The following is a 10571-nucleotide window of genomic DNA, read 5'->3' as shown; positions in this document are numbered from 1 at the left end:
GACTACTGACCGGCCGTCCAGCCCCTCCGCGTCCAATTAGCTTCACTCAGAGTGCCAGAGTGCAATCTGAGCTACTGATCCCCCCCGCCACGACAAGGCTTGGAACCGATGGGGGGGGCACTCAGTAACCCTTTATTAACTGAGTGCTATGCTCACAATGTGAGACCAATTCATCCACATGATCTGCTTTCACTTGGAGAATAATTAGTTTCTCTCTCTGTACCGTAATATGTAGATTTTCAAATTCCTTTTTAAAGAGTTAATTTTATAGTAATTATTGACCTTTTTGACGATTTCTAACGATATTAATCTATGTTCCGTATGCATTATATCCAATAATAATATATATGCGACTACCCAAGAATACAACGAATGACGATGGATTGAAAAATTTAATGGCAAAGTTTCTGCAAAATTCTGCCAAGCTTTCGTCTTGAAGTCAGTGAATATATCATATATACATTATATACTAGTCTCGCTATATGAGATGACCTTCCCTTTTTTATGTATTCTTTCCGTAACTATTTTCCTTCTTTTGTTTTAATATGCATCTTTATCTATTTGATATTCGTCCCTTGCTGTATGACGGCAAACAATGATGTTAAGTCGAAACATATTTTGCTTAAGCATTATTTATTGCACAGTAATCGCTTATTAAAACAAGTGACGCTTCGTCGCCCTTGTGTAAAAAAATAAAATAAAAATAGTTTATTTCATTTCCTACTTTACAAAATATGGAGTAGTAGGGACCTCCTAGTAAGTTTAAGAAAAAACCTGTGTCAGGAGGACCCGCTCTTCCTTAACTTAAGTATTATAACTAGCTATGTGAAAATTTGAATAAACCGATTATAACTAGGTATTAATAGTAAATTTTGAAGTGTACGAATGTGTGTGAATGTGTGTGTATGTGTGTGTATGTGTGTGTACATGTGTGTGTGTGAGTGTGCGTGTGTCAGTTTATGTGTGTATATTAGAATTAGGGTGCGTGTATGTAAGTGAAGACATGTAGGTAAATAGCAGTGTAAATCTCTTCGATGGTATGATTATATGTATGTAATGGAAATTATGTATTATGGAGGGTACTATACAAAATTTAAATAAATAATAATAATATTAAATAAATATATAATTTATAAATGGCCAGAAGTTGCGAGGAGGTTTTCAGTGTTTTCATAGTTAAGTGTTTTTAACCAGTTCATTAATATTTTTTTAAGGTCACTACAATTTAAACTATGAATATTCAATAATTTATTTACATGGTTGTATATATAAGCTGAAATAGTTGAGAATTGGCGTTTTGCAAAAACAGTTTTTGTACAGCGAGTTTTAATTACCTCCTTGTGTCTTCTGCCGACTACTGTACATTGGTTGAATATTGTTTTTTTATGCGTTTTTAATGTAATAAGTAAAATGTACAGTTACCTGACTGATAGTAAATCACAAAGTTTATACAGTTCAGTGGTTGGGTATCGGCGTGGTTTTTGGTACATGACTTTTAGAAGACGCCTATGTACGCGCTCCACTTCTATAAATTTAGACTTGATCGCTCCCCCCCAGATAGGAATACAATACAATATTGTGTGGTACTGAGTCTTTATTTTATAAGTCATGATAACAAGATACACCTTTGAGGTAGTACCATACAAAAGAGTCAACATCCAAGCAACATTCGCCTCTAATAATGGTCGATTCTTCTTGATTCCTAAAGATTGTGTCCGCTCAGGGTGTGGACACATTTAATCAAGAGGTCGCCATTAATTGCGGACCACGCCCGTCTGCCCCATAACTGGGTCATGTACCTCTATATCGATCTCACGTAAAAAGGCGTGAAATCATCGCTTTATGGACAAAACGAGAAGATTCGGATGCAAATGCAATAGCATAAGGCCTAGTGTAACTTATTTGTCTCACTGGTAGTTAAAAATGCCTGCTTATTCTTTGCCGTCTTGTGTCAGATTATATATCCTTCACATTCAATCTTTATTTTAAAAATACACAACCCATTATACTCACAATAGTTCTTTGACATTTTAATAGAAGAAAAAGTGTTAAAAATAGTATTATCTTGTGTTTGATTTTACGCGAGTATTATACATTTAGAAATTAAAAACTTGATTTATTCATTATGCGTGGTCACGGGGGTCTCCCCACGCTCGCTGTAGTGTTCGAAACGTCGGGTTAATAATATAATGAATAAATCGCGTTTAAAATCCGTTAAAAAGTTATTAATTTCTAAGTGTTAAAAATGATAAAACTGGGATAACAGACATGGTTTATAAGAATGCAACTAAAAAATACAGTAGAACTAAAGAAGTTAAGAAGATTCCTTTTTTTTTCTTCGCCCCTGGAGGCGAAGTATATATATTAGCGCTTGGTCAGTATTAAATAAAAACTCGAGTTAAACTAACAATACTCCACATAATAGATATTCATGGCTTCATACATAAGTATGGTAAATTTTCGTATTTATATGGCAACATTTATCACTCAATCTGCACTGTACAAACAAATATTTAACGCGGCAATCTAACTCAAATTTCAGTTTAGTATTTTTTAGTTTCCACAAATCAAAAAGTTGAAGCACGTCAAAGTTTCATAATATATTCTGCTTAAAAACACAAAGTATAAATATACACCTCATTTAAATTAGTCTACCCGTCGTATAAACGATTCCATCCCAGTAATTACTCCGGAATTTTCCGGAAGCTGGATAAACATGATCTTTTACGTATGATAATCATCCCCTAAGTCCGCATCAAGTCATCCAGCGGAGCGTAAAAATGAGACGAGGAATTCGCAAGTCAACACCGTGTTTGACATACTCGAGAAAATATTGCGTTCTCACAAATATCCTAAAAGAATTTTAACATTCGAGTAATGTATCTTCATAGTTAGGAACCACCTATGTGTATTTTGAATTCGTTGATTTATTTCGGTTTTTATATATTTCTTTGAATAATTGAGTTTTTTGCATTGGACAAAATGTCTGATATTATTATTATAAAGCTAAGGTAACAAATAAAGGTAGTTGAGGACAAGTTATAAATGAGAAATAGGTAACAAAAAGCATGCAAATGCATGCAAAGCATCTAGTCTAGATTTAGCTTAAATATATTATTAAAAAATGCTTTTTAAATTTTGTAAACATTGAGTACTAAGCGGATAAGCTTTTAAATATAAATTATAAAGTAGGTAAATAAACTTTTCGTAATTACAAATTTCCTCGTCATTTTGCAAACTTAATGAAAAATGTCCGTTTTAATTAATGTGTGTAAAGCGAGAATGTATTGCCTCTTTTGTCCTCTTCAAAGTAATTAATGGAACAATAAATTTAGCTGGAAAGTACGAATACAAACATGCCCGATTGAAACGTACTACTTACTATGAAAATAATGGAATTATGAATTATAACCATATATCTACAAATACAAGCCTTGGTATCAATGCTAGGTGCATACCGAACAGTCCAGATAATGAATGTCAACTTTAAAATTATCTTGTCCTATTTCGTTTTATGTAATTAAGTCTAATTTACCCATTATACCTGCTTATGTTTTCTTTTACGTTAATGTGGTACATCTTTTATGATGTTCTATAGACTGTGCAGAATTCCCAAAACTATCTCCTACCTATTGATATAACATAATATACGCGGTTGAAACCGCGGGGCACAGCTAGCCGTAATCTACACGTATATAATATGCTGATGACTATTGAAATACGTTTGTCCATATTCATACAAAAGAGTTATCTCTGTAACGATCCCAACACAAACCTTAATTAAAATAGATTAAACCCCAGTGAGTATACAAAAACAAGGTATATCAAGCCAATTATCTACGCTATCAACGGAGTGTGATATAAAGGTGGAAGTTTAGTAATTTCATATGTATTTTTGTAATCACTAAAAGTACTAAAGCAGTTCATACACAAATTAACAGCTTCATTATCCTCAATATAAATTCGCTATTCGTTGTATGAAACCTTATGAAGAGCAAGTTGCCGGTAATGAATAAATTGCCTTTAACCCGTTATAAAGTTGTTAAGTCAACTATGTTAAGCACAAGAGAATCCTTAATTATATGCACTAAGGAATTTCGTATGCTGCCTGCAGCCATATTGTCGGCTAGAATATTTTATAACACTGCTATTTATACTTGACTTCAAAAGACCGTTTTCTTATAATTTTCTTCTTAATTGACAGTTTTGCGATCGTGTAATGTGATTTAAATCACGCTTTTATATGCTTCACATATTGTGCACCAAGTCATACAGAAATAAATTGTATAAATAAACTCTATAATAGCACAACAGGCGGTCTTATCGCTAAAGTAGCGATCTCTTCCAGACAACCTGGTGGACAAGGAGACGCTATTCATATTTAATAAAAAAACACAGGGCAAAAGGTGATATAAAATAGATGTTATAATATAGTAATAGAAGTGTATTAAAAACCATGAAAATACATATATATATATATATATATATATATATATAATATATTCATAGTAGTTACACATATACACAAATACATACGTATATGTATGCAAACGCTCCTTAAGACTCGATTTTCACTTAATTTAGTTCAAACTTTGTACACCTATTGAGGATCAGTGACAACACAAGGTAGGTCGTAGGTCAATAATCAGATTTTAATGCTTACCTGTATATCTAAAAATTAAACCTAACCTAACCGAAACGTCACTTAACAATCCTAGACTATAAAATAATTTAATTAAAAGCTAGAAAAAATCTAGACAAAATACCACAACTGCACCTCACAAAGAAAATATTTAAACTAGCTCGAAAGGGAACCTTACGGGAATGTAATCTTATTTTCTAAACGGCATTACGAAGCCGACCTAATGGAATTAAAAGTTAATCCACTTTCCACGTGCTAGTATCACGACATAACAGAGAGTTGTGTTCGAGTATTTTCGATTTGATACTATTATTTTTCTATTTAGATCGGAAATATATAACGTAGTAACCTCTTAAAGTCGCTTGGAGGTAGTCAAGACAAGATTCAATGAAACACTCACGCTTTTGACTAGTTGGGCATAATACGAAGGGTCTTTAGGGAACTTTAATGATGGACCATTTGCTGGGTAGAGTAGGGAAGGAGCATTCTCGCTGTTATGCCCAAAGCAGCGCGACGGTCGGGTTTCGGTCGGTAGGAATCCGATATAACCAATGACTCCTTTTCTGGGCGTCGTGGGTATTTTGCAAGACTTACACATTTAAAAAAATTGTAAGTAAAGCAAGGCGCGGTCAATTTATTGATGGGTTTTATAACAAATATCGAAACACTTCAGTGAAAACTGGTAATAAATTTCCGTAATAGGGATGTCGCCACATGCAGAAGAATACCAACTAACCAAAGAAATACAACCAGCTACATAATCATCAATTGAGACTAAACGGTTCCTGTGTTAAGAAGCATATTGCGTGTTAAGATCATTACCACGCATTCAATATTACAAAAACCTACACGTGTAAACATAAATCTGACCTGAGAATATTCCACTCTCTTTCCCCTTCCCTTTAGAACTGCCAACGAAAACCTACAGGTGGTTCTATTCAAAGAAACCGGAATAATGTCAACCAATGTAAAAATCTTTCACAATATTATTTCCGAGTAAAATACTTAAATGATGACTTTTTCGTTTGCTCTGAAGGATCATATCATAAGCTCAAGAGCCTTTAAAGATTATGTACGTAGTTAATTACTTTTATTATCTACATTCATTTATAGAGAGAAATGATTTGAGTGTTTGGTTGTATTAAGTTGGTAACAAAAATACTGGACTGTTCGAAAAATTGTTTTATCAATTGAAAGCCTTGTTTTGTGCGGGTATAACAGGCTATATTTTATTCTGTTAAGTGTAGAATACTCAGTAGAATATTTTTCGTAACATCTCAGTACTAGTCTGACCCAAATACTGCTGAAGCAATTTTCGTTCGAACATCAACTATGCTAGTGCCTCTTTAAAATGCAACGCCAGGAGTGGAAGCACCTTAGACTTGGTTTGTTTGCTGATTAATTATTACAAATGTTCACTGAATGGCCAATTACATTGTTCAATTGAGCAAATCAAATACCAAATACAGATGAACTAAATCAATATAACTCCTGATCCATTGTTCGACTTTGACCCACATTTCGCCTTACGTCCATTCTTATATATTTTGTCATATATCGTAAATTAGGAGACTTTTTTATGTCATCGTCGACGAAGGAGCAGGTGGGACGTCGGTGGGTAAGCACTACCACCGACCGTGAACATTTGCTACCGCTAGGCTTTCTCGTAGACCTTACGCCTTTACTAATGATTTGCCCACTTCACGTGGAATAGGATAAAGAAAGGATTAAAGGAGGGTATTATACGAAAGGACTGGTAAGGGTAAGGGAAGAGGATACGGGCCTCCGGATGAAAATCCATGTACAGCAGAATGAAATTCCTCTTATGTTAATTCCACATTAATCTAGCTCAAATTTGAATAGGTTTAATCAATATTTCTAAACTAATTAACAATATCACAGGATATCATGTGATTAACAATATCCTGTAACGGTTGGTAAATTCGGCTGTTTAAGTGAGTAAGTATCTAATTTAGGGAAATTGTTGTCATGGAGCAGTCAGGGGTATAATGCACCCTTTTGTTTAAATATTCACCAAGTAAAATTCACTTTTATACATAATTTATAATTCAATTAATATCCGGCATTGAATTTGATATTGAAATGATGTATTTATTAATCCTAAGTTTAAAATATACAAATATATGAACTACAAGTACGTATTCAAACAAACAAGGATTCTTCAAATATTTCCAGCTCCCCACTCCCGTTCAATAGATAACATGCTGAGCCAATTAACCCTTAAAGTCGTAAAATTTTTAACAACCATGTTCGCAGCGTAGTTATCATTCCGAACTGTTTACTGAAGCACAATGTATATAAATTAGGCCTCTTCTATAAGGCGGGCTTTCGGTTTAGTATAATTTGTGCGCCAAGCGACCCAGATTCTGCGGGTTTTGTGGTTCATTTTGTCACATTTAATGGATTTACGCTTCGGGCGAAAAGCAAATGGGAGAACTTTCAGTCTAGGTTTATTGTCGATGGTAACAGATCTGTAGATTAGATGTTGAACCGATACTTATTTGGTATAAGCTGTGTCTGCGACACGCTCTGTGCCGCGGCTATGCTCGTGTGGGAATCGATAAACGAAGTATCTCCCGCGACTAGCCTTCATATCAGTAAACATATTTTTTAGTTTCTGAGATAAAGGCGTTCAATTAAACGAACAAAGTCTTCATAAGATTTAATATTAAACGGTATTTATAGGATGTACTCATCGATATTTATTTTTATTTGCATTATTTATTGTATCATCACGAAATATACATTACAAATACACGCAAAAAAGCACAAAAGATAAAAAGCGGTCTTTTGGCCTGCGGCGATCTTTACCAGACAACCTTTACAATGAAAAAATTTAATTGAACTTCCATCTGCGGCTCAAACGTGGGTCTATAAATAAGTTATTAAATTATTTTCAGGCAAATAGGCAAATGCTTGAAATTTCAATGCTATAAAACTAAAAATTAAGGCTAGTATGCTTATTATTGTCAATATCTGTTTAGTATTGTAAATGAAAGAAGGAAAAGGACGCAAATACAATCGATATAAACGTAAATAGACATGTATAGAAAATGCTATATTGCCTGCAGGGGATTTGAATTTCCGTATTTACATTGGAAGTGTTCAAACGCAAAGCAAGCATGAATTTTAAAATGTGAGCTACGTAGCTGTGTTTCAAATGTATTCTGCTGGCCGTGTAGAAATACTATCATTGAATGTCAATGACACAATAGCGAAACTTTAGGGGAAAAGAGCAGTGTATTTTTTATATAAATACCTAGTCATTTACAGTATACGTACTTCGCGACATTAGTGTTTTATCCTTAAATTCCAAAGTGTAGTTTTGATGAAATTCCAAGTGGTCTGTTAATATAATTGATGCGATGCGAACCATATTTTTAATGTGACTTCATGATGTAATCCAAATTATATAGAACTCATAGAAGGAACGATTGTATAGTATTAAAACTACCACGAATTCAACATAGGGAAAAGAAATAGCAATAAAAACAGTCCGAATGAGTTAGGTTATGACTTTTCTTTACCTGCAGCAAAATCCAAGTGTATTTACTGAACTTTTCTAGTCACCATGAATGATAAATCTCTTCTAACCATGTTTTGATTTCACGTTTTTAGTAGCATATATTTAGAAGCCGCGAAAAGCACTTTCTGGTTTTGGCCATGACATGGGCGCTGCGCGTGCGCCGATGTAAACAACATCATAGCGCATGAGCATAACAATACAAGTGTGTAACGTTTACGTATTGTTTTGATTTAAATAAGTGAGGAAAATTTGTAGAACCAAGGTTAAATGTAATGTATTTATTTTTTATCTCCTGTAATATTTTATTACAATATATTACATAATATAATGTATCATATGTTATTATTATTCAATTGGTTGTTGTTTGTTGGCGTTATTCTGAAAAGGTCGTGAATAAGGTTTAGGCTAGTCTACAGGTAACTTAAAAAATTTTCAGATGTCTTCATTATCTTTTAAGACTTACTTATATTGTAGTGTTATATTATCTGTGCTTATATATGTAGAAGCTACAAGTTATTCTTTATCAATATGAGCTAAAAGTAGGTTATAAATTCGGCTATATATCTCTTTTTTTTTCGTGTTTGTTACGTCATAATTTTTTACTGGAAAAACGAATTTTTGATCCTTTTCTTAATTTAAAGCTGGTGCCTAACAAATTTGTTCTAGTTCTGACAATTTAGGTTTTTGTTAATAAATAATCAGTATTTAATATGGGTTAAATTCATTACAAGCTATAAGGTTATAAAATACTGCCCACATTGCCTTTTTGCCGCCCTTCGGGATTATATATACACATTTTCATATTATCAGAATGCACAATATATAAACACAAATTTAGCTCTTAGACTAAATGTACACAAAGATCAAGGTAGTTTAACGATAACACGCTATTTTATAACGTACTGTGCCACGTAGTTACATAGTATGGAATTCAATTTGGTTTTATTCAGCTCGCAAGCAGATTTTATAGCTGATAACCCGTGCCAAATATATGAATAGCAGTTCATATGAGGATCTAGTTTGTGATAAGAAGATAGTATAAAAATATATAAAAAAACTTTGTTGTTGGGCAGAGTATATCTTAGGCTTTAGTAAAACAAGTTAATATCGAAAAATGTTTGAACTATACCAGATTTTGGTGCAAATAATTCTAGTTGACTATCGAACATTAGTATCAAATAACGCATAACTTATTACCTTTTCAGTACACTACACTATCCGCTATAGCACATATTTAATACGCCAGATATTGATCTCGAATTCAAATTTTAGATAACTAGTACCAGATACAGAACCCACGGCATAAATAGCACTGTGTAAGCACCACGAGCAATATGCTGGCACAGCACGAATCGTATAATCCGGTCATTTATCAATGTTCAATGTTCCAATATGGCATCGCGATGCTGTCATTCACATCCGAGACCGTAGCGTATAATGAATTTCACGCCTCTGTTCTATAGAATGAGGATAATTTGAGGATATATTTGTTATGCTCTGGTTTTGCACCGGATTATTTTAATTTTTTTGTTTACATTTTATGAATCTGACCATTTGACAGTAGTACTTCTACTCTCATTTCCCTTACATTGGTCCTTCGAGCCGGATTGGTTCTCGCGAAATTTAGATTAGAGAGACATTGGCATCTTCTTGCATTACTCTAACATTAATTTACTTATGTCAAAAAAAGAATCAACCCGCTTGATATATAGATAGTTATTATGCAGTTTAAGACAATTTATATAAGGATTTACACAAACAAGTACGAACGAGAACATGTATTTAACTTAGAATAAAACGGAGTTTGTATATAAAACATTTTCGTATCTAGTGGAGCTCGCTTAATACCGGTAATGCAATAGCGCGAGTGGCACGAATCTATTAATCTATTTATCACTGTTTCAATATGGAGATATATTTAGATCCTACTGGATTTGAATTCTCTCTCTAAATTGCACAAACGGACGGCAAAGGAATGCTTCATAGTTATTATGTTTAATAAGTCCATTTTTCTATCATCCTACACGACGTTTATCCATATAACGGAAAGTTTTAATGTGATTTAGGTGCCTTTGAGTTAGCATCGTCTCGGCGATTACAAAGAAAATATTTTGAAGTAGAAAGAAATATGAAGTTGAGAAAATATTTCTTAGAAGTTCTTTTAGACAATAGTGAAATAAGTTAATACAATAGAATTGGGAGCGATATTTAATCCTACTATTTCCTTCTAATATTATAAATGCAAAAGTTTGTAAGGATGTGTGTGTGGCGGTTTGTTGCTCTCAAGCAAAAACTACTGAACCGATTGCAATGAAATTTGGTACGTTGACAGCTGGACAACTGAAATAACATATAGACAACTTTTTTTATCCCGATATTCCT

The 10571-nt window shown here is 33.4% G+C and overlaps 1 protein-coding gene across 3 annotated transcripts in view; it reads right to left on the bottom strand.

Moving 5' to 3' along the window:
• LOC119832811 (1-phosphatidylinositol 4,5-bisphosphate phosphodiesterase) overlaps window positions 1-10571 on the bottom strand; it is a 61102-nt gene that overhangs the window by 39922 nt on the left and 10609 nt on the right. Inside the window, exon 1 of one of the 3 annotated variants that reach the window (XM_038356582.1) lies at window positions 4664-4790. The exons of the other annotated variants lie outside the window; for them this stretch is intronic. The gene's annotated coding sequence lies outside the window, so the exon portion shown is untranslated. Of the gene's footprint in view, window positions 1-4663; window positions 4791-10571 lie in introns of those variants that run through there. 3 annotated transcript variants of the gene reach the window in all.

This window comes from Zerene cesonia, chromosome 16 (assembly GCF_012273895.1).
Source record: "Zerene cesonia ecotype Mississippi chromosome 16, Zerene_cesonia_1.1, whole genome shotgun sequence".
In the NCBI taxonomy this organism is placed as follows: domain Eukaryota; kingdom Metazoa; phylum Arthropoda; class Insecta; order Lepidoptera; family Pieridae; genus Zerene; species Zerene cesonia.
This window is presented reverse-complemented; position numbering and strand designations above follow the sequence as displayed.